The 23,832-nt window shown below is 48.4% G+C and overlaps 1 pseudogene; it reads left to right on the forward strand.

Moving 5' to 3' along the window:
- The window catches only part of LOC121831571 (RNA transcription, translation and transport factor protein pseudogene), a 44,612-nt pseudogene extending 21,414 nt beyond the window's left edge, over positions 1-23,198 (forward strand).
- The last annotated feature ends 634 nt before the right edge of the window (positions 23,199-23,832 follow it).

Genomic DNA, 23,832 nt, shown 5'->3' on the forward strand with positions numbered 1-23,832 from the left:
AACTCCAGCCCCAGAGGATCTGACATCCCTTTCTGGCCGTCACAGCACACACATGCACACCCCCCCCCCCAAATCATCAGGTGCATCAAAGGCCTTGAGGTAAGTCCTGGAACTCTGAAACAGTCAGTGGAAAGACTAGACATAGGTGGAGGGACCGGCTGAAAAGGACTGAAGTCACTTGGGAAATAAAGCCAACACTTGACAAATGGGACAGTCATGAAACTAAAAAGCTTTTGAACAGACAAGGAAACAGTTAATTTAATGAAGAAACAGCCTGTGGGATGGGAGATGTCATCCCAGCAGTTGTGAAGTAGAGGCAGGAGGATCAGAAGTTGGAGGGCATCCTCAGCTACATAGCAAGTTTGAGCAAGCCTGGTCTAAATAAAACCCTGTCTCAAAAACAAAACAATAGAGCAAACAACAATGACAAAACCATGAAAATAAAACACCCCACACTGACATTCCACTGTATCCCAGCCAGAAGGCAAAGATGTGAACAAAAGGGAACCCTGCCCGGTGCTGTGGGGGTGTGGGCTAGCCCAGTCACCGTGGAAAGGAACCCTGCCCGGTGCTGTGGGGGTGTGGGCTAGCCCAGTCACTGTGGAAAGGAACCCTGCCCAGTGCTGTGGGAGTATGGGCTAGTCCAGTCATCGTGGAAGTCAGTGTGGAAGTTTCTCTAAACAGAGCTGCCTTATGACCCAGCTCTATCACTCCCAGGATTTATCCGAAGGATTCCAAGTCCACACATCGCAGAGACACTTGCAAGCCTTGTTTGCTGTGGTGCTATCCACAACAGTCGAGTCATGGAGCCACCCTAGGTGTCTGACGGCAGAGGACTGGATACAGAAAATGCAGACACACACAATAGAATCTTTTTTCCAGCCATAAAGAGTAGGGTTATATTGTATTCAGTGAAATGGGTATAACTAGAGATAATCATATTAAGTGAATTTAGCCAGTCTTAGAAAGACAAACGTTATATTTTCCTCTTGTCATTCCTAAATTTTACATAGATACATGGAAACACAGAAAGTAGAGTTGAAGCTGTCCAGGGTATAAAGGGACTAATGAGAAGGGGGAGGTGAGAAAAGAGAGGTCAGGAGTGAACGATGCTGGGGGCTGCATATGCTCACCATGCAATATATGCTTGTACAGAACTTAAATAATAACAGTAAAAAAGAATTTGGCGTCCTTTATCCCGAGTCTAGCATTTGGTAGCACAGCCCTTGCTTTGGCCCAGGAATTCCTTAGACAGCTCCAGGAGGCCACTGAGATAGCATGGAGACCAGAGCTCATGTCCCTGGTGTGACCTGATGCCCAGGCCAAGGTTTACCCTCATCCAGAGACATCCCAAGTCTCTGTGGCACCCCCAGCAAAAGCCACAGTCAACCAGGAGTAGAGACTGCCTGGCAAGGCGGGCTGCCTGAGCTTTCTTCTCCCCAGGAAAAGCTGTCTTATGTTGGTGCCCACGAGCTGGGTGAGAGGGCCAGCCTGGGCACTCATACCGGCCTCAGGCTCCCTCCCGCTGAATTATACCCCCCTGCAATGAGGGCCCGTTCAGGGGCTGCTAATGAGTTCTCCAGGGGGTCAGTCACAAGGTAGCAGGAAGAAGAAAGCTGCTCCAGGGGAAAGACTCCAGGGAGCTAGGGTCAGGTGGGAGGCGGCAGGGGAGGTGTCTGTTTCACACCTCACAATGGGGAGTGCGCAGTTTCCCCTGGAGGGCGGAAGATGTGGCCTACTTCCTGTGACAAGAATGCTGTTTCAGCACTTGAAAGGGAGCAGCAGGTGATGCTGTGTGTCTCCTGAAACTGTGGGGAGAAGGAAGGCTCATGCTGTGTTCCCCCCTGTGTCCCCCCCTACACAGAGTTCTCCAGGACAAAGACCAGCACAGCCCTCTACCCTGCAGCACCCTCTGCACCCCTGGGAGCCAGCAGAGGGGCTGCCAAGCAGCCTGCCCCTGATGGAGGCCAAGCCACAGCCTTTTGCATCGGGCACTGGCCTGTCCGGGCTGAGAAAGGGGTCACATATGGTCCACCTATGACCATGCCATGCCATGGCTCTAGCACAACTGCATGCCCAGTGCACAGAAGGGTTCCTTTTCCACTGTGGGGCGTGGGCATTGGGTGGTGAATCTGAACCCAGTTCCAGCTCCCTGACCAGACACAGACCTCTGGAGCCTCCTGTGAGTCTGCGCCTGTTTATTGGCTTTCTGAGAAAGGGCTTCTCTATGTAGCCCAGGCTGGCACTGAACTTGTAATCCTCCTGTCTCAGCCTCCCAAGTGCTGAGATCACAGGTGTACCTCCCCTTGCCTGGCCTCAAGGGCTCTTGATGGTTCTACAAAAGCCGTTGTCACGAGTGAGTAATGCCTTCATCGCAGTGATTTCTAAAAATGGGTTCAGAATTTAATTTTTCTGGTCCATTCAGACAATTACTGCAGAAGGGCACTGCACATTTCTACAGACATTGTCGGTTCCTGTTGTGTGAAGGAGGTGTTACCAAGCAGCCTTGGCTTCCTCGCGTGCCGTCTGAGCTCTACTGTGTCCCCGGTGATGGGAGGCCAGCCCTTCTTCACTCAGAGCCTCCACTCAGCTGACTCTCTGTGAAGCCTGCAGGAGCCTCCGCACAGGGGATGTTGTGTCAGGACGGAGCAGCGATAGCAGATGACAGAGAAACACCTTAGAGCGCCGTCACAGAACTAACAAGAGATAAAGAACTAACTGACGAGCGAGCGGGGCTCAAACACCCAGAGAGGGACACAAGCAGCGCTGCTTCCTCGTGCCCAAGGTGTGACTGGTCCAGACACAGCTGTGCAGTCTCAGGCAAACACAAATGAAAGCCCGAGGCCTGTCAAAAGTGGGAGCCAGCCACCATTCCTCCTGTGGGGCCTCCCTTCCAGCAGGGGCTCCAATGGCTGCACTGAAAGCTGTGGTGACCCCTGAGGAAAACAGCTTGGCGCACACCGGCAGGAAGAAAAGCTGAAGGCTGCAGCCAGGGGCAGGGCTTACTTACAGGGGAGTGAGGGTGAGCGTGACATCCGACCTTCCGGAAGCCAGGCAGGCTCACAGAGAGCGGAGGGAAATACTCAGTGTTAAGACTAAATCCCCACTGGTGAAGAACCCTGTACCCTAGGAAATCACTCTCCAAAAGTGAAGAAACAAAGATCGAAGACGTTTGCTGCCATCATCAGACTTGAGTTGTGAGAAATGCTGGGAAGGGGCCTGCGGAGCTCAGAAATTCAGACCTGCGCAAGAAAAGAGCACAGGACAATGAATAAGTGAAAGCAGACTTTAAAATGGTGATTTTTCCCATCTGTATTTGATCTGTTATGGAACTATCCAGACAATAATAGGAGCTGCACCCTCAGTTGAACAGATGTACATGCATGCACCCTCAGTCATACAGATGCACATGCATGCACCCTCAGTCACACAGATGTACATGCATACATACTCTCAGTCATACAGATGTACATGCATGCACCTTCAGCCCCACACATATGCACATGCATGCACCCTCAGTCACACAGATGTACATGCATGCACACTCTCAGTCATACAGATGTACACACATGCACCCTCAGCCCCACACATATGCACATGCACGTGTGTGAACAAGAAAGGAAGGACGTCAGTGACAAAGGGCAGAGAGGACCCAGGAACATTTTGTTATTAGGTGACTCACTATCCAGAGACAGCGTGTTGTTATTTGAAAATGGACTTGGATTAGTCATAAATGTGCATGAAAACTCCAGGCAATCACTCAGAGAAGCGTGAAAGAAAGGAGAGAAGCCACAACATCTTGTAAGATGTTCAGCTAAGACGACAAGGAGAAGGTTGATGCACAGGGCCAAACCAGATGGGATACCAGGTCTGAGACGGCAAAGTGGACACGAGTTCTCATCCCCAAGCCAGAAGCAATGTCTAGTTAACAACCGCTCACAAAGGAAGCATCAGTTTCCCAACAGAGTCTCCCTGGGTACACAAACCACATGTAAGTGCAGGCCCCATGCCCAGCAGTAGGTGGTCAACACAAAACCAACTGGAAGATATTTTTGGAGATTTTTGGTTTCATATTGTCCTTTTTTTTTTTTTTAACCTTACTGGTCACTTTTCAGTTTTGAGTTTTTTGTGGTGTGTGTGTGTGTGTGTGTGTGTGTGTGTGTGTGTATACGATTGTGTATTCATTTTTCATGCTTTCTGTTTCTTTTCTTCTCTCTTTTTGTTTGTTAGTGTGTTCATTCTTTTTTATCCTCGTTTGTTCATCCTTTTTATTTGCCTGTTTGTAGAGAAGGAAGGAGCAGAGTTGAAGGATGGCAAGGTGGGGAAGATCTGAGAGGAGATGAGGGAGGAGGCACTGTGATCAGAATACAGTGTGTGAAAATAACGTTATTCAATAAAAATAAAGTAAAGGGGCTGAGGAGATGGCTCTGTAGCACAAGGAGCTGAATTTGAGTCACTCTCAGAAACCACTTGACAAAAGTTGAGTATGATGGTGCACTTTGTTGGGGGTGGGGTGGGGATGGGGTGGGGATGGGGTGGGGGTGGGGTGGGGGTGGGATGGGGTGGGGTGGGTATGGGGTGGGGTGGGGTGGGGTGGGGATGGGGTGGGGATGGGGGAGTGGGGGCACAGAAGGTGGATCCCTCACTATCCAGCCAGCTTAGCTTATTCAGGGAGTTCCAGGCCAGTGGGAGACTGTCTCAAAACAGACAGACAGACAGACAAAACAAACAGAAAGGAAGGCAGACAGCTCCTAAGACACTGGAGGAACTGCACCAGAGGGTGTGAGTTGGTCTCCACATGCATGACCACACACATACATAAATCACACAGTCAGAAGAAGGGTGGAAGATTAAACTAAGGACAAAGAACAAGACAAGAAACAGAAAACAGGAGCAAACATGGGAGAAAACCCTATGTGTTTGTGGTCTAAATCAACCAGTTAAAAGAAGATTGTAACAGCAGATGAAAAGAACCAGGAAGTAGTTCTGGTCCGGAAAAAAACAAAACAAAACAAAAACCCAACACTTTATATAGAAAGCACATATAGATAAAAATGAGCAAGATACAAAAAGACACACCATGGTAATAAGAAAATGAATGAGGCTGGGTTAACTCTAGGGAAAACATTATCAGGAGAGCTGTCTAATGAGAAGGGTCAACACTCCAAAAAAATGATAGAATCCTAAGTGTAAATGCATCTGTCTTAGTTAGCATTTCTATTGCTGTGAAGAGACATCATGACCGTGGCAACTGTTATAAAGGAAAACATTTCATTGGTGCTGGCTTACAGTGTCCATTATTGTCATGGTGGTACGCAGGTAGACATGGTGCTGGAGAGGGAGCTGAGAGTTCTACATTTGGATCCATAGGCAACAGGAAGTGAAAGTGATACTAGGTCTGGCTTGAGCATTTGAAACCTCAAAGCCTATCTCAGTGACATACTTCCTCCCACAAGCCCACACTTCCTAATAGTGCTACCTCCTATGAGCCTATGGGGGCCATTTTTATTCAGACCACTACAGCACCTAACAACACTCTGAAAATACATAAGGCAAAACCCATAGAGCTGCAGCTAAAAATGCCTGTTAGCCAGATCTGGACAGACACAGCAGGCAGAAAACCAGTAAGAACGCATTTGAACTCAACAGAGCCAGCAATCATCTGTGACAGGTGATATCCATGGTCTACCTCACCCAGCAGCAGCAGCAGACACAAACTTCTCAAGCTCACATGGGACATTCCTCAAGACAGACCACATTCTGGAGCATCAAGCTCACTCTAAAAATTAAAAATAGCTGGCCAGCGGTGGCACACACCTTTAATCCCAGCACTCAGGAGGCAGAGCCAGGTGGATCTCTGTGAGTTCGAGGCCAGCCTGGTCTACAGAGCGAGATCCAGGACAGGCACCAAAACTACACAGAGAAATCCTGTCTCAAAAAACAAAACAAAACAAAACAAAAAATTAAAAATAATAGAAACCACACACCCTGCATTCTCAGATAACATGGAATTAAACCGCCAAAATCAGTAACAGAAAGACAGCCATAAAGCCTCTCCCTCTGCCCCCCAAAATCTCTTGGAGATTAAATAACATACTTCTAAACAATACAGGGTGAAATATAAAATCCCAGTAGAAAAACTAATTAAAATGAATGATTATCAGAATTTATGGCATGCATCTAAATTGTCTCTAGAGGGAAATTTATGGTATCAAATGCACGTTCTGTAAAGAAGAAAGACCCAGAATCAACAACCGAATCACTCACCCTAAAACACTTGGAAAGACAATCCAAAGTAGGAGATACAATACAAGTCAGAGTAGAAATCAGTGAAACAGAAAACAGGTATGACTTAAAGTGATGTGTTTGTGTATCAAGCTCATAAAGGGTGAAGTTGTGATGGTTAGTTTTAACTGTCAGTTTTTTTTTTTTTTTTTTTTTTTCTGAGACAGGGTTTCTCTGTGTAGCTTTATGCCTTTCCTGGAACTCACTCTGTAGTCCAGGCTGGCCTCAAACTCACAGAGATCCGCCTGCCTCTGCCTCCCGAGTGCTGGGATTAAAGGCGTGCGCCACCAACGCCCGGCCTTAACTGTCAGTCTGAATGACTTATGGAGAGTCACTCTGAGGGATTGTTTAGATCAGGTTGGCCCGTGGGCACATCTGTGAGGGATTATCTTACTCTTAATTGAGGTGAGAATATATATACCAGCTGTGTGTGGTACCTTTCCCTAGGCAGAGCACAAGCACATATAAATTAATTCAAAGCTTTCTACTCCTATTATAGGCTGTGACTTCCCTGCTGTGATAAATTGTGACAGTGATTCCCAACCTTCCTAATGCTGTGACCCTTTAATATAGTTCCTCATGTTGTCATGACCCCCAACTATATTCGTTGCTACTTTATAACTATAACTTTGCTACTGTCATGAATCATAATGTAAATGTCTGTGTTTTTCTGTGGTCTTAGTAAACCCCTTTGAAAGGGTCATTTGATCCTTAAAAGGGTCGAGACCCACAGGTTGAGAGCCACTGAACTGGAACTATAAAGAAAAATAAATCCTTTCTCCTCTTAGTTGCTTTTATAACAATCTTTTATCACAACGCTAGGAAATGAAACTAAGACATTTCAAAAGGCCTGAATAGATAGCTGACCAGAGAAGACAGACAGATGGCAGCTGAGCATAGGAAAACACAGAATGAAACAAGAAGATGCCACACCACATCTGTTAGAGTGGCCAAAATCCCAAACCTGACACTACCAAATGCTGGCCAACGTGTAGACCAGCAGGAACTCTGTCCATTGCTGGTGGGAATGCAAAATCACAATGCTCCATTTAAATGCAATTTGGGAATTCCTTACAGAAGGAAATGTATTACTACACAACTACCGCTCACATTCCTTAGTATTTATTCACACAAATTAAAAACTTGTGTATGCCTCCAAAACTGAACAGAAATATTTACAGCAGCTTTATTTATAGTTGTGGAAAGTAGGAAGCTGCCAAGGTGCCCTTCAGGAAGTTGGTGGACATGTAAACCACTGAGCATCCAGATCATTCAATGTTGGTACTAGAAAAGGACCAGTTGTCTAGTTTACGTTTCTATTGCTGTGATCAACACCACAGCCCAAAACAAGTCAGGGAAGAAAGGGTTTGTTTCATCTCACAGCTCATGGTCCGTCCTTGAGGAAAGCCAAGGCTGGAACCCAAAGCGGAGACCATGGCGGAACACTGCTTATTGGCTTGCTCACAGGTTTGTGTTCAGCTGCTTTTCTTAAATGGCCCACGCCCACCTGCCTAGGATTGGTACCCTCACCGTGGGCTGAGCCCTCCTGTGTCAACTAGCAATCAAGGAAATGACCCACAGATATTCCCACAGGCCACTTTGATGGAGACAACTCCTCAGGTGAAGTCCCCTTTACCCAAGTGTGTCAAGTCGACAGCTAAGATCAGCCATCTCAGCAATCAAGCTCAGAAAAGACACCAAGGATCCCCATGCATGGTTCCAACTATGTGACATTCTGGAAAAGTCAAAGCTACAGAGACAGTGAAAAAGATGAGTAACATCCAGGGACCTATGGGGAGGCATGGTAAACAGAGCACAGGTTAGTAATAGAGAGCTTGATGATTCTGTTTGATACCACAGCACTGCATAGACATCGCTGCACACCTATCCACTTATAGAAGTGCTACACCCAGGCTACAGCTTAGTAATGTAGATTATCTACTTACTCGCTAGGGCTTTGTTAATGTAGCGCACTGACTGTAGCATTCCTGCCACAGTGGTGTGGGATGCTGACCAGGGCAGAAGTGGGAGCCCATGGGAACCTGCTCTCCCACCGCTCCATTCTCTGTGAAGATGAAGTTTACACTTTTGAAAGAAGAAGGAAGCAGGGATGCAATCTACAACATAGATGAACCCCGAGATCATTACGTTAAGTGAAAAAGACCAATCACAAAGGTCTGTGTTGATGCAAATCCATTTTGAGGACAAAAAGCTACAAACCAGGAAGTGTGTTGTTAGTATTGTGAGGGGAACTGGGGGGTTCACAGGGTAACAGCTTCTGGGTGCAGGTTCTTGCTGTCATAAGACTGAACTAAATTGGTTGAGTTTATGGCTATACGTTAAAACCTATCATCCTGTTTGCTGTGTAAATTACAATTCAGTCAAGCCTCAGCCTCAGTACTGGCAAATTAAAAGAGAAATGAAAAAAAGAATGGCTAAGAAAGTGATAAATATTAAACAACAATACAAATAATATATTATAGAGCTCTAAAACACAGCTGTGGTTGAAATATAGAGCAATTATCAAAGGCAAAAGAGGGACACATGGTGTTAAAATTGTCTACAGTCTTTCTGTTGCTTTGGAGAATGATGAAGGAACCAATCAAGTGAATGCTGATAAGAAGGCTGTTTGGTACCCATCAAAAAGGTCCCTGGTGGGCTGGAAATGGTGGTGTGTTGTTGTAGAATATTATTTTAAGGTGTGTTACTTTTGTTTATGTTGCATTTGTTTAACTCTGTGAAGCTGTGTTACTGTGCTTGTCTAAAACACCTGATGGTCTAATAAAGAACTAAATGGCCAATAGCAAGGCAGGAGAAAGGATAGGTGTGGCTGGCAGGCAGAAAGAGTTATAGAAGGAGAAATCTGGGAGGAGAGAGCTAGGAGCCAGAGAAGGAAGAGGACTCCAGGGGCCAGCCACCCAGCTACACTGCAAGCCACAGAGTAAGAGTAAGATTTACAGAAGTAAGAGAATGAGAAAAGCCCAGAGGCAAAACGTAAATGTGAAAATTTAAGAGAAAAGCTGGCAAGAAATAAGCCAAGCTAAGACTGGGCATTCATAATTAAGAATAAGCCTTTCTGTGTGATTTATTTGGAAGCTGGGTGGAGGGTCCCACAAAAGAGCAAAACCAAACAACAGTGTGTGCCTATTTCCGAGCTGCCCAGGAGAGTGAGGCAGGAGATAACTCGAGCCTAGGAGTTCAAGGCCAGCCTGGGCATCGTGAGCCCATTTTTCCTTTTTACATAGGGCTTTCAATTGGAAGAAGAAAGTCAGCATAGCCAGGTGTGTGTCTGTAATGCCAGTTCCTGGGAGGCAGAGGCAGGAGGATTGCTGTAAATCTGAAGCCAGATTGGTCTTAGATAGAGACTTTTAGGCCAGGCAGTGCTACATGGTAAGACTCTCACAAAGTAAGAACAAAGGAAGTCAATGTATAAGAGAAAAAGAAACAGTAAATACAAATCTTAGTCATATGCTATTTATGAGGGTTACTTCTAAAATATAAGAATACAGAGTGGTTGAAAATTCTTTTTGATTGGAAGAAAGAAACACTGAAAAGGTGCTTGCCAGGAGGACACTGATGCTGCCCATTCAGCTCCTGTGAGGTAGAGCAGAGGACTGTGCAAGAGCGTATGATCTCATCACGGCAATACAGGGTCTGAAACCACCCACACTAAGGCCGCTGTGGGCACTTTGTAGCATATCCATGGGATTCAGATGAATTACTGTAACTGTTCACAGCCCTTTGGATGATCTCACACAATGCTGAATGAAAAGGAAATGGAACAAGACACAAAGGATGTACACATTATGACTCCATTCATGAAAATATCTCAAACCAGCAGAAACCACACGACTTGATTCAGGCCCACTGAGGGGTTTATACCATGACATCATCAACAACAACCCGTATAGCAACTCGGTGATGATCTTCCCCCTGGAAGGACCAGCTCAGCCTTCTCTCTTCAGCGTTCTTCTTGTGAAACTACAGAGGACTGGGCAGGTTCTGTGTCTAACTGGGTCAAAGGTCGGCCCACGTAAGTGGGGCAGGGAAAGAAAAGGAACTGAGGAGACCAGGGCAAGAAGCCTGATCAACCACCCGCAGTCCGAGACCTCAAAGGTCCCATGAGACAGGGTAAATGAAGGTAGAGCTAGGAAGGAACAAGGGTTTCCTCACCTCTTCCGGCCTTTACACTGTACTGTGGCCCCAACACGCCAGTCGTGGAGACCTTCCTGGGCCACCCTTTGTGCTGTGCTGGCCATATTTCCTGCCATACCACCCTTACCTGCTGCCCCCAACCCTGCTGGCTGGCACGTAGCCAGCATGGGGTCTCGGGCTGAGGCATTACAGTTGATTTCCTCAAGTGTCTAGCACAAAGAATCCCCCAAGAACACACGAGGTAAGGGCCTCTAGGCTGTTTCTGTGGCTAGGTCAGCACAGAGTGGGGTTTTAACAGAAACAGGGCTTTCCCATGGTGGCTTCAGCTCAAGCCTGTCCCTCTTGCCCATGACTGTTTTGGCCACATCTGGAGCTGGTTGATGAGTCTGTGAGTGGGTACTTCCTCTCAGCTCATCCGTCTACCGACAACTTCCTGATTCATAACACGACAAGGGTGGAGCTGCTTGGGATGTGTTGTTCGGCCCTTGGATTCCTACAGGGTAAGAATAAATACAGTTGCTGCCTCTCCAGAACCCCCATCCTCACCTTCCTGCCTTTTCCCCCTTCCCCTGCTCCCCCAGCCTCTTCCTTGCCATATCTACCCATGGTCTCCACCAAGGATGTAGGTTGTAAACAACACGGCTAATTCTTGACTTTCTTAACAGGAAAGAGGGTATTGTAAGGGTACTGGGTTGGCAGTTCACAATGTAGACTGAAGGATGCTGGTAGCCAAGAGCCCAGCCAGGACATGGCCCGACTGAAACACTGCTGTTACCTTGGCTGCCATTGGCCCTGGAAAACTGGCCTCTCAACCCTACCTCACTGCTGCCCAGCACTCAAGATCCCCATTACCACAACTCTAGGAAGGACTTCTGTTTCTCTCTGTCCCTTATTCAGCTGTGTCTCAGATATGGTCATTTGACAGGCTATGGCTTCAGGTAGACAGATGGGGCTCATCACAACTCACGGCAGCCATCTCTTCAAGCCAAGGAAGCAGCTAGGATACTGGCAGGCAGAAATCAAGGAGCACACCATTCACCATGGTGCAACCTCCGGGCTGGATATAGAGGCAAGAGGTGAGCCTGGGCACAGCCCTGCAACGAGAAGATGAGAGGCATGGTCCATCGCAGAACTGGGCTCACAGTGAGCACGAAGAAGACCGTGAATACGGCTTTGCTCGCTCCGTCTATAAAACAGGAGGACAGGAGAGCATCCTCACCCAAAATGTGTGGGGCCAGAAGTGTTTCAAATTTCATAGTTTTTTTTAAACTTAGAATATTTTCGTATACAGAATGGCACATATTGGGGGATGGGTTCAAGTCCAAACATGAAATTCATTTATTTCATAAACACTGTGTACACATAACCCTGGAGATAATGTTATATAATTTAAAATTAGTTATGTGCAGGAAACAGAGCTTTAAAATGTGGGGTTTCCCTTTGCACTTCATGTTTTGAAGTATTTTCTTTTTATTTCTGTTTTTTCTTAAGATATATTTATTATATATATTTATTTATTTATATATTTATATGTATATGTATCTACGTGTATGACTTTGTGCCAGAAGAGGGCATCAGGTCCCACTATAGATGGTTGTGAGCTGCCATATTGTTGCTGGGAATTGAACTCAAGACCTCTGGAAGAGCAGCCAGTGCTCTTAACTACTGAGCTTTCTATTCAAGCCTGTTCTGAAGTATTTTCAATCCCAGGTTTGCAATTAGAACTCAATCTGCAACTCTTAATGGTTGGGTTGGTTTCATATGGTTGTATGTGTCTTAGTTAGGGTCACTATTGTGTGATGAAACACCATGACCAAAGCAACATGGGGAAGAAAAGGCATGTTTGGATCACACATCCTGAATCACAGTCCAATGAAGGAAGTCGGGACAGGAACTCAAACAGGGCAGGAACCTGGAGGCAGGAGCTGATGCAGCGACCGTGGAGGAGTATACATGCTGGCTTGCTCCACACGGCTAGCTCAGCCTGTTTTCTTATAGAACCCAAGGCCACCAGCCTAGAGGTAGCACCACCCACAATGGGCTGGGCCCTCCTCCGTCAATCACTAATTAATGAAATGCCCTACACGTTCACCCATAGCCCAACTTTATGGAGGCATTTTCTCAATTGAGGTTCCCTCCTTTCTGATGACTTGAGCTTTCAAGGTAACATAAAACTAGCTAGTATAATATGAAGGATGAAATGACTACATGCAGAGTGCTTTCTACTGTATGGTATGTATAGGACCCTGGACAAAGTGTAGGCTTTAGCACTGAAGAGGCCATTCCACACAGCTGTAGGATGCTGTCACTCACAATTTAGGGTCTCAGAGTCCCATCTATACCTTTGCAAAGGCAGAACAATTTAGGGTTAAGACCTCAGACTCTGGAGCCAGATTGCTCCAGGTGTGGCACGCTACCACAGTCTTCACAGGTGTCCATAACTTACGTTTTAGAGACCCATTGTAGGCACAAAGACTGGAAAACCACAGAGAGACTTGTTCTCCATGGACACACAAATTGCGAGTAACTGTAAGAGACCATGCAACATACAGAGGGGCCTGCATCCATCAGATCATCTGCATCTATAAACCTTAGTGTACACAGAGGTTTGAAGGGTGACTGGCTTCTGAGTAGTGAAGTTGGGAGTCCAATAGACCTAGGCTATTGCAGTCAGCAGAACCCCAGAGAGGGTTCTCAGTGGAAACTTTTCTTGGTGCTGTGATAAAAAGACCCAACAAAAGCAACTTAAAGGGGAAAGGGTTTAGCCTGGCTCATAGTCAGAGGTACAGCCCATCGTGGTGGGTGGTCAAGGCAGCAGGAGCTTGAGGCAGCTGGTCATATGACACCCATAGTCAGGAAGGGATGCACTTAGTGCTTATACTCTGTTTGCTTTCTCCATTTTCTATAGTCCAGCACTTCCTGCCTAGGGAATGGTGCTGCCACGGTCTTCACACATCAATCAACCTAATCAAGATACACCCCCCCCCCAACCAGGGATGCCCAGAAACCTGCATCCATCAGATGCAGGTTATTTTAGATGCTATTGAGTTGACAGCCAACCCCAGCTAACACCATGGTTGTGGTAACCGGGATCGTTTATGGACTCCAGTCTACCCAACCACCACAAAGCAGGTCAGCTAAGTCACTAGACAGGGTGCTGAAGTGAGGGAGATGGCTTCACTCCAACGTCAGCTGCAGAGAAGGTGGGGGGAGGGCTGGGGCTCAGAGTGCATCTGTGTCCTGGGGCCAGCCAGGAGCCCCTGGGGGGAGGCATAAGAAAGCAGGAAAAAAAGTGTATAGAGGAAATCAAGAAGTTATTTTCAATAACAGACCACAGGTGTCACGAGGGTCAGCTGTCTTGGGTGGATACTGTCCAGATCTCCTGAAGTTTCTGTAACTCAAACAGCTGTTAGCATAACGAAACGACATCTTCAGTCACACATTAGCAGACCAGACACTTCCTGCTGCCCGTGTGAAAGAGTGCAGGCTGCTTTAAGGTTGGGCTAGATGTGGGCTCTGCTGTCTTCTAGGATCAACCAACTTGTCAATATGGAGCCACTGCTGCCACAACGGGAGAGCAGCACATACAGCTTGGATATGCCAGACAAGAAATGACTCCATTTCCAGGTGGGAGGCCAGGAGGTTTTGTCACACGACTCAGAAGATCTTGTAGTTTAAAACATGATTGTCTATTTCTGAATTTCCTGCTGTGGGATGTCTTCCTGTATGCTGTGAGTATGTGTTGCTCTGATTGGTTGATAAATAAAGCCATTTGGCCTGTGGCAAGTCAGGTTATAGCTAGGTAGGAAACTGAAGAGAGAGACAAGAAGAAGAAAGGCAGAGGGGAGGAGATGCCAGCCTCTGCCTAAGGAACAACAAGATGCCAGCAGACCAGTAATACCACAGCCACATGGCAACTTATAAATTAGTAGAAATGGGTTAAGTTATAAGAGCTAGCTAGCAAGAAGCCTGAGCCATTAGGCTATACAGTTTGTAAATAATATAAGCCTCTGTGTATTTACATGGGTTTGAGCGGCTGTGGGACCAGGTGGGATACAGGAAAACTTCTGACTACAATTTCCCATTTGATATTTTGGGATCGTGGTTGGCTGTGGGGAACTGGACTGTAGAAAACAAAACTGCACACAGTGGGAAAGCTATTGTAGTGGTTCCTGTGGCCAGAATACGTTGAAGCTGAGAGTACGTGGGCTTTTTGGGTTGTTTCTGGTCCATGATTCCTCCCAACAATCACATGAAATGGTTACTGCTACTCCCCCCCCCCCGCCCTTACACACACACACACACCCAGCTCATATACTGAAAGTCTTCATCCTTAAATTCACATGTGGTGGTAGCTGGAAGTGGGGTCTTTGGGGATGTAATTGACGTTAGAAGAGGCCATGAAGTAGGGTGTCTATGATGGCATTTACAGGCCGAGGGAGTGTCATGTGGTGCCCATTTTTCTCCTTCCTTCCTTCCTTCCTTCCTTCCTTCCTTCCTTCCTTCCTTCCTTCCTTCCTTCCTTCCTTCCTTCCTTCCTCCCTCCCTCCCTCCCTCCCTCCCCCTCTCTTCCTTTCTTCCTTTCTTTCTCCTTCAAGACAGGATTTCTCTTTATAGGCCTGGATGTCCTCGAACTCACTCCATAGACCAGGCTGGCCTTGAACTCACAGAGATCCGCCTTCCTCTGCCTCCTGAGTGCTGGGATTAAAGGCGTGCGCCACCACTGCCCCAGAAAGCCCGTTTTTCTTGTTGCAGCTGAAGCTCAGAGAGAGGAAATGGTGAGCTTCAGTCCCTCTGCAGATCACTAAGGGAACAGGGATTTGAACTCAGACATTTGTTTTAAAGCACACCTGTACTGGGGGTGCTTAGACGGATCTGTGGGTAAAGGCTGTTGCTGCCAAACCTGATGACCTAAGTTTGATCTCTGGGACCCACATGGTGGAAGGAGAGAACTGATTCATGCAAGTTGTCACACACACACACACACACACACACACACACACACACACACACACTCACGAGATATAACAAAACCATTTAAAAACTGTGTTTGGTATTTGTTTTAATTAGATTTGATGAGCAATGTTTCACTGGGCATGAGGTCAATCCCAGTGCATTCTCTTTCTGTCTTCAACTTACAGATCAAGATGTGAGCTCTCGGCTGTCCCTACTGCCATGCTTTCTCTCCAGCATGGATTCTAACCTTCTGAAACCATATGCCTCAAGTTAAATGCTTCCCTTTATAAGTTGCCTTGGTCATGGTGTTTTACCCAGCAATAAAAAGTAACTGAGGCCGGGCGGTGGTGGCGCACGCCTTTAATCCCAGCACTCGGGAGGCAGAGCCAGGCGGATCTCTGTGAGTTCGAGGCCAGCCTGGGCTACCAAGTGAGCTCCAGGAAAGGCGCAAAGCTACACAGAGAAACCCTGTCTCGAAAAACCAAAAAAAAAAAAAAAAAAAAAAAAAAAAAAAAAAAAGTAACTGAGACACTTTTTTCCTCCCCTCCCCTCCCCCCCCCCTTTCTCTCTCCCTACCTCTGGTTATTTTGACACAGGGGTTCTCTGTGTAGTTTTGGTCTTTCCTGGGACTTGCTCTGTAGACCAGGCTGGCATCAAACTCAGAGATCTGCCTGCCTCTGCCTCCTGAGTGCTGAGATTACCTGTGTGCACCACCACCACCGCCCAGCTTCCTTCTCTTCTTTTTGATTTTTTTCTTTCTTTTTTAATTTTGAGAGAAGTTTTTACTATATAGCCCAGATTGGTCTTAAACTCATGATCCTCCTGCCTCTGGCTCCCAAGTATTGGGCTTTTGGAGGCATGTACCACTACCCTCAGCTATCTACTTATTCCTTTCCCTTCTCTCTGGTCCTGGACCCTGTGGGATCACATTCTTCCTTCCTTATGGCCCAAGGGGCAAGATGTAGTGGAAGTTTCTCCTGTCATGCCGGCTTGCAGTTGGGATGAATCTCTCCTACCCATGTCCTGTAGCCACTCAGTCCTAAGTAAACACACAGAAGCTTATATTACTTACAAACTGTATGGCCTATGGGTCAGGCTTCTTGCTAGCTGGCTCTTATAACTTAACTCCACCCATTTTTATTCATCTATATATTGCCACAGAGCTGTGGCGTTACCGGTCTGCTGGCATCTTGTTGCTCCTTGGGTGCTGGGCTGGCGTCTCTCCCAACTCCACCTTCCTCCTCCCTTCTTCAGTTCAAATGCACTGCCTGACCTTATCCTGCCCTGCCATAGGCCAATGCAGCTTATATCAGAATGTTCCAGAGATGAACTCTGGCCTGTACTGGGTCCCACATCATTTGGTGAGGAAATTGGTGACTAAGGCCTCAGTGTAGTGTGGTTGGTTGAGATTGATCCATGAACCTACCCATAGAGGATGTAGAGGTAAGGTCTGTGACTAAAAGGCATTTCTGAGAGAATGTTTTGGACAATTGAAAATGATATCTTTATACTGTTGCATTGAGTGATATGCTTCCCCTTTCACTGGGGACTTCTGGGGACAGGATGCCCTAATGGATTGTGGAGACAAATGGTGAGAATTTTGGGCTTGATAAAAAACTTGATAGAAATACTTTGGTTTTAGGAAAAGCATGTTTTCCAGGCTTAAAAATGAGTGCATCGTTTTTGCAGTGGTGCCTCCCAGTGAGTTCCCAGAGTGGAAGAGTTAGTGTTTATATACATATTTTAGGATGGTGTGGGAGTTGTGTTTCTGAAATTAGAATGCAGCCTATCATCCGACTGCATGCTTAATGTGTTACCAGGCAATAGACAGCATTCATTGGAAAGGGAAGCTTTTCATTGGGCAACTTTAGTTCAAACCTTGATTCTACCCATTTCTAGCTGTGTGATCACATGACTTAGCTTTGCTGTGGTTTCCATTTGCCATGTGCAGAACGGTGCTGCTGATACCACCTCCTCCCTAGATGCTGAGACGGAAAGAAGATGGGCAGTGATGGAGCCTAGTGCACAGAAAAGTCTCCTTGGTGTCTGCTATTATTTTTATATGTCAACTCCCAAGCAGAAATCAAACTAGTGGTTGGAGAGTCAGAAGGCTGCATGGGATCGGGTTGAGAAGCCATGGATCCGCACTAGTTTGTGTCCCTACCAGGATCAGTGTGGCAGTGGTGAGAGGAGACACACACCCATTTACCCTCCAGGTCAGGGATCTTCCAGGAGAAGATAGTGGAAAGTTGCTCAGGCTGAGGTCTTGGGTAGCCTGAATCAGAGAGGGATTCCACATGACGCGTTTCACTATCATCAGGACGACATTTACATTTCTCACTGCTGTGATGGACCAGCGGACGCAAACACTTCCAAGAAGCCTGTGGTTTCTGAGCTATGCCAACCATCATGGTGTGTGTGTGTGTGAGGGGGGGTCTGATGGAGTTCATGATGATAGGAAAGTGAGGAGCGTCCCCTCACATTGTGGAGGGCCAGGAAGTGAGGCCTTGGGACCGGAACCAGCAGTTGATATAAACGGCAAAGATCCAGCCCTAGTGACCTACCTCTGACAGCTGGACCCTACCTCCCACAGCTTTACAGCCTCCCCAAAGAGTGCTACCTGCTGGGGACCAATTGTCTACTCACATGAAGTTGTGAAGTAAATTTAAACATGGCTACAGCTGCCGCTTTTACCAGGCAGAGAGCAGACAGTGGGTCAACACTTCCCAACATGAGCTGGCCAGTGACCCAAGGGGGACAGAGGGGGAGGAGCGCCATTTCCCAAGCCTTTACAGTGCAGGTGGCTCCATCACTCCTGCAGACAGCTGCAGGCCAGGTGTGGGGGCTTAAATATCTGCTGAAGCCAGCTAGGTCATGTTCCTAGGCTGGACCCTCCTCACGCAAAGCCCCTGCAGAGCCCTGCACCCGCCCTGCCTGCACACTCACACCGCCCTGCCTGCACACTCACACGTTCCTCAGCTAGACCGGCGGCCAAACAACCTGCACACACTTTTTTACAGAGAATGGTGAAATGAGTTCTCTAGCTCAGACAGCTGATGAGAGGCAGGGCCAGAGGTGACCAAGGATCCAGTGGATTCCATGCCTGGCACTCACCTGCAATTCAGGGCAGTGAAGGCCTGGGGAGGTTACTGATTCCATCAGCATCTAGGAGCTTCTGAGTAGCACCATATGGATGTCACTGAGGCGGTGGCAGTGTCTACCCTACCCACCCTCAAAGATGCGTTATTGTCTTTTTTTTTTTTTTATCAATTCAGGAATAAGGGATGAATGTAATGAAGCGTCATGACACAGTGATATTGTACACGGTAGTGGTTCCCCTGACATTTGTAAAATGATTTTCAATCTCTGACAGCTGGGCTCTTAGACGCCTAGCTCTCATTAAGGTGTAGAGGTGTGGTGCATAAAAGTGAGGAGCTGGGCTTCAATCCCATGATCCCCAACAACAGCTTGTCTCTCGCTTTATGATAGGCACTTCAGTGATCAGTGTAGAGGACTCGACGACCCTCTGATGCAGGTCCCCAGTGGGTGGCACTGTTTGGGGAGGTCGTAAAGCTGTGGGAGGCAGGGTCCAGCTGACAGAGGTAGGGTCACTAGGGCTGGATCTTTGCCGTTTATATCAACTTCTGGTTCCAAGGCCTCACTTCCTGGCCCTCCACAATGTGAGGGGACGCTCCTCACTCTCCTATCATCATGAACTCCATCAGACCTCCCCACCACGATGGCTGACATACCAGGATGCAGCATTGGGCAGGACCTGCCTCCTGCCAGAAGGTCCGAAGGCCAGCATACCTTGGCGTCTCCGTGTTCTGACATCAAATCCATAGAGGGCTAAGCCTGCCAGACATCTAGGATTTCTTGAGGCAGTTTCCTGTACCAATCATAAGGACCAAGTTGAGATGGTGAATGTATAAAGAGAAAAGGCTCACTTGAGCTCACAGTCCGGGAGGTTCTGTTCCATGTCAGCTGCCTTTCGGTCTAGGACGAGGTAAAATGAGGTGGTACTTCTTGGCGAGAGCCTGTGGTGGAGACGAACCAGTCCCCTGGTGGCCAGAGAACAAAATGAGAAGAAAGCGCAGGTTGCACTGCCCTTCCAAGCACCCCACAGTGGCCCAAAGGTCTTCCTCTAGATCCTGTCTCTTGACAGACTCCATGTCCTCCCTCCAGTACCACTCTGGGGACCATGGTTTTTGCCACCTGGCCTTCAAGGACCCCAGAAAGCCAGACTATAGTGGAAAGCCCAGGTGGGTTTCCCATGGGCTCAGCGCAGGTCTCTTGGGCAAGAAGGTGGGGTGAGACTATTCTAAATCTATCCTAAGGACCAGAAAAAAAAATTCTGGAAGCTGCAGGAGCAGATGTGTCTGAAGGCAGTGGAAGGAGGAAGCAATGAACCCCCAAAGGGACATGGCTACACTGAGGACTTAGTATAGAGATGTGCATTGTGGAAGAACCCACCGCCACATCCCTATGAAAGCCAGGTTTAGATGTCTGAGTGGAGGACAGCTTCTGCTCCCTCTTACCTCTTCTCCAATCTCCCTGCCCCCTCTGCCTCACCCCAGAACCGGCAGCAACCACAGTTCCCAGGTGAGGAGGCAGAGGATGGAGAAGCGCAGGGGTGGAGTGTGTGTGCATGTGGGGCTCCTCCCCTCTGCACAGATGGTGTGCGCGCAGCTTCCTCGCCGTGAGTGCTGGCTCCCATGGCACATGCCGTCCACTTCTCTCAGATAGCCCCTTGATTCCAGGTTCTGACCTAATCACAGGCCACAGTGAAACACAGGTAGGTCCAGAGGGGCTCCTGGCATCTGGAAGTTCAGGTTCTTCTGTGCATATCAAATGATGAGGTGCACACAGTAATGAAGGCCACATGCCAGACACCTGCCTGTCAGCCTCGTCCTCATGATCTTAGGAGATGGCTGCTGCCCTTCTCAATGTACAAGCGATGAAGCTGGGGTTCAGTGAGTTTGAGTGGGGGTCAGAACTCGGTCCTCTCTGACTGTGGGTGTGTTCTTCACCCCGGTGCACTGAAGAGGCGGCTGCAGCAGGTGGACAATGTGAGAATGGAACTGGAGAGAAGGGGCCATAGGAGTCTGAAAAAAAGAAATGAATCAGACTCTTCAAAGGTTGAGCATTCGTGGGCGTGAGCCGTTGCACAGTCACCGGCCAGCAATGGCACATGATGCATAGTGATTGTGTGCCACAATTATGCATCACTAATGCCTTTTAGGTCATTTGGTGTGCTCTGCCCTCCCAGTGTACTGGGGGTCCTCAGCTGCATTCTATAAAGAAGAGATGGGGCCCTGAGGCAGGTCCCAGCTCTAACCTGAGCACCTGATGGCCAGCAGTACTCCCAGCTGAACCCTTCTGGTGGAGTCCAAGTGTCCTGTTTAAAAACGGCTCATTCATTTTCATTGTGTGTGTGTGTGTGTGAAGTGCGAATGTGTGCGTGTGTGTGTGCGTGTGTGCGCGTGTCACGTGCCACTGTGTGACTCTCCACCTTACTTTTGTGAGACAGTGCCTCTTAGCGAACCCAGAAGCCACTGACAAGGCTAGACTGGTGGCCCAGTGAGGAGCTGAGCTCAGGTCCTTGTGCTTGTGAGGAGAGCACTTTACTGACTGAGCGGTCTCCCCAGAGTCCATTTACTAATGGAGGGAGAATCAGGAACTGTTAAACCTTCACCGTAGACTCGACAACATGTCCCAGGTGGGTCATTGAGCGGCTGCATCTCCTGCCACAGTAATGAATAGGAGGTGGGGATTATAAGAAAGCTGGCTGGGCTTCCCTGGAGGATGCCCAGTGCCCAGGAAATGGAGCTTTTTGTTCCTGCCTCAGAAGAAGGCCCGTCCCACTTGGTGTTTGCCTGACACGATCCTCCTGTTTCTTCACTTGGCCACCTCATCGCCCAGCTCTAGGACCACCTTTCCTCAGAGCTGAGTGCCTGTTTCCCCTACTAGCCAGAAGAGGCCAGCACCTGGTAGTCAGGCTATCTCCAGTACCCACACATGCTTGCTATCTAAGAGAGGGCAAGAGTTGTATATGACTTGTCTGGGGATGAGCTCCATGCAGGGTTTCTTCATGGGTGTGTAACCAGTGCCACCACATGAGGACCTGTGTTCAGAAAGAAGGGCCCTGAGTCTGTCTCCATGAGCATGATTACCTCGTTGTCCTGAAAATCTTAACGAGTCTGTGAGGTTTGTGTTTGAGGTGAAGTCGGTCTGAAGGCTTTGGCTCATAGCTGCACTGCCCTATGACCACAGCCTCTACCCAGCTGCACATAGAGATGGGATGAGGTGTGCACCCCAGTGGCATCTCACAGTCCATTTCAGGGTTATGTACTCTGGCACCTGTGGTGGCTGTGGCCCAAGAGACCGCATGCCAGCAAGATCTAGGCTCAGGCATACCTCCTGCAGATTCTTCCTGCTAACTAGCGTGAGAGAAGGCGGTAAGCCGGGATGAGAGAGCAGCATGGCATGACTCTCCTGGGCAGCACCCTGGCCAAGACAGGCAGTATCAACCCAGGGACTGGCAGAAGGGGTCTCCAGCTGCCCTCAGTCCTACATAAGCTTAAGCACCCCAGGTCACAGGGTGCGGCCCTGACCCCTGTAAGCTTCCTCAGCATCCCATTCCCGGGATCTCTAGCAGTTAGCACCGTGCCCACATGTGTGCCCTCCCCCCCCCCTTCTGTGGCTGCGTGGGCCTGCTTTGTCTTTTGTAGCTGCTGGAGGTTCCCAGGTTGAGTCACTGTAACACTTCTGTGACTCTGCTTCTGTGTTAAACGCTCTGTGCATACATTAAAGCCAGAATGGGGCAACAGAGAAGAGCGGTGTATTCAGGCTAGTGAAATGTAGCGCGCCTTCGCTTAGAATGGAAGTCAATAGCAGATGAAAGCGGCATGTCCCGGAGACTGCAGAGGAAAGAAGGGCTTTTGTGGGGACCCCAAGCACTGGCTAAGACGCTCCCTGAACAGGAAACCCCAATCTTTCCCCTTACAGCTCTCCCTCTGCCCCACCCAGCTCAGGTTTGTTGAATGAATATTTTTGGTGTAAAAAGCAAGGACACAGTCATTCCTTTCTGTTTATGACAGTACTTCCTACAGTCGGGATCGCAGGCATGCCACGGAGCAGAGCAGCTGAGTCACAGAGTTTCTCTGGCATTATGGTGACTTGGACAAGCTCTGAATATTCATGGTCAGGTGATGTCACCAAGAGAACACCACAGAGTGAACTTCTCGAGCCCAGGTGACCCCACACAGCCTCTAAAAGTCAGAGCAAACTGCAGAACCACTCAAGGGAGGAAGGGTTTCGGCTGGCACCCATTGCCATGATCCTCCGCTGTCTCACTCAGCTCTCAGCCAAGGAACACTTTCCCACAAAGCCCCACCGGAGGCTGGCCCACAGCCTGCCACAGCGGGAAGGCAGGTGACAGGAGAGGCTCTGTCCATGGTGGCCAGAGCATGAGGCGTCAGCTGTTCTCAGACACAGACAGGAAGCAGAGCCAGCATGCTGGAGCCAGGGGCAGCGGGCGGGCGGGCGTCTCACCTTCAAAAGCCCTACTGCCTAGTGACCTACTTCTGTCAGCCAGGTCCCGCCTCCTAAAGGTGCTGCAGCCCTCACGACAGCGCTACAAGACGGGCCTGGGTGTTCACAACCCGAGCTTGGCAGGGGACGGTTCAGAGCAAAACCAACGGCACTGCCAGCATGCCAGGGCCACCACCTTACAGGAAGCTCGTTTTGTAACTGGGAAGAGGACACTGGTGCTCACTAACACAATGAGTGTAGTGTGGTAAAGAGTAAACTAGTTGAAATGGCCATTCGCCACGGGCATCAAATATTATGCACCATTGTGACCACGTGAGCTGTTTGTTACTGAAGTGCTGGGGGAGGGGATTACGTCAGGACCACCACAAGCACTTGAGGAGGTGCTGTCCGTCAAGACTGCACTGTTAGGTAACAGGAGTGGTTCAGCTTTGCTGTGATCTGATGGGACCACTGTCACCCTGAGGTGCGTGGCTGAGAGGGTGAGGCACCGTGACCGTGTGTACCCTTGGCTTGTCTGCCACACTTCCACAGTGGAGACCCCTTTCTCGGTGTTGGTCTTCTCTCACTAAGCCCGGTTCTTATGTTGCAGGAGGAGAGTGTGTCAGACTAACCCCAACAGGCAGTGGTGACAGCTGTGGGTGAAACTGTAGTGCAACTGTCTAAAGAGGCCAGGAAACCAACAAGAGCGAGAATGTCAGAGACAGCCCTGTGGAATGGTTAGTGTGTTTGCTGAGCTACACATGCACCTGTATACGCATGCACATGCACACACACACATGCATCTAAGTCCACATTTACACACAAGCACATGAAGAAAGTTCATTTGTTGATTGGCCACGGCAGGTACCAAGTGAACTTTTACTATCAAGTACATGTTTTGTT

This window comes from Peromyscus maniculatus, chromosome 8, assembly GCF_049852395.1.
Source record: "Peromyscus maniculatus bairdii isolate BWxNUB_F1_BW_parent chromosome 8, HU_Pman_BW_mat_3.1, whole genome shotgun sequence".
Lineage (NCBI taxonomy): Eukaryota > Metazoa > Chordata > Mammalia > Rodentia > Cricetidae > Peromyscus > Peromyscus maniculatus.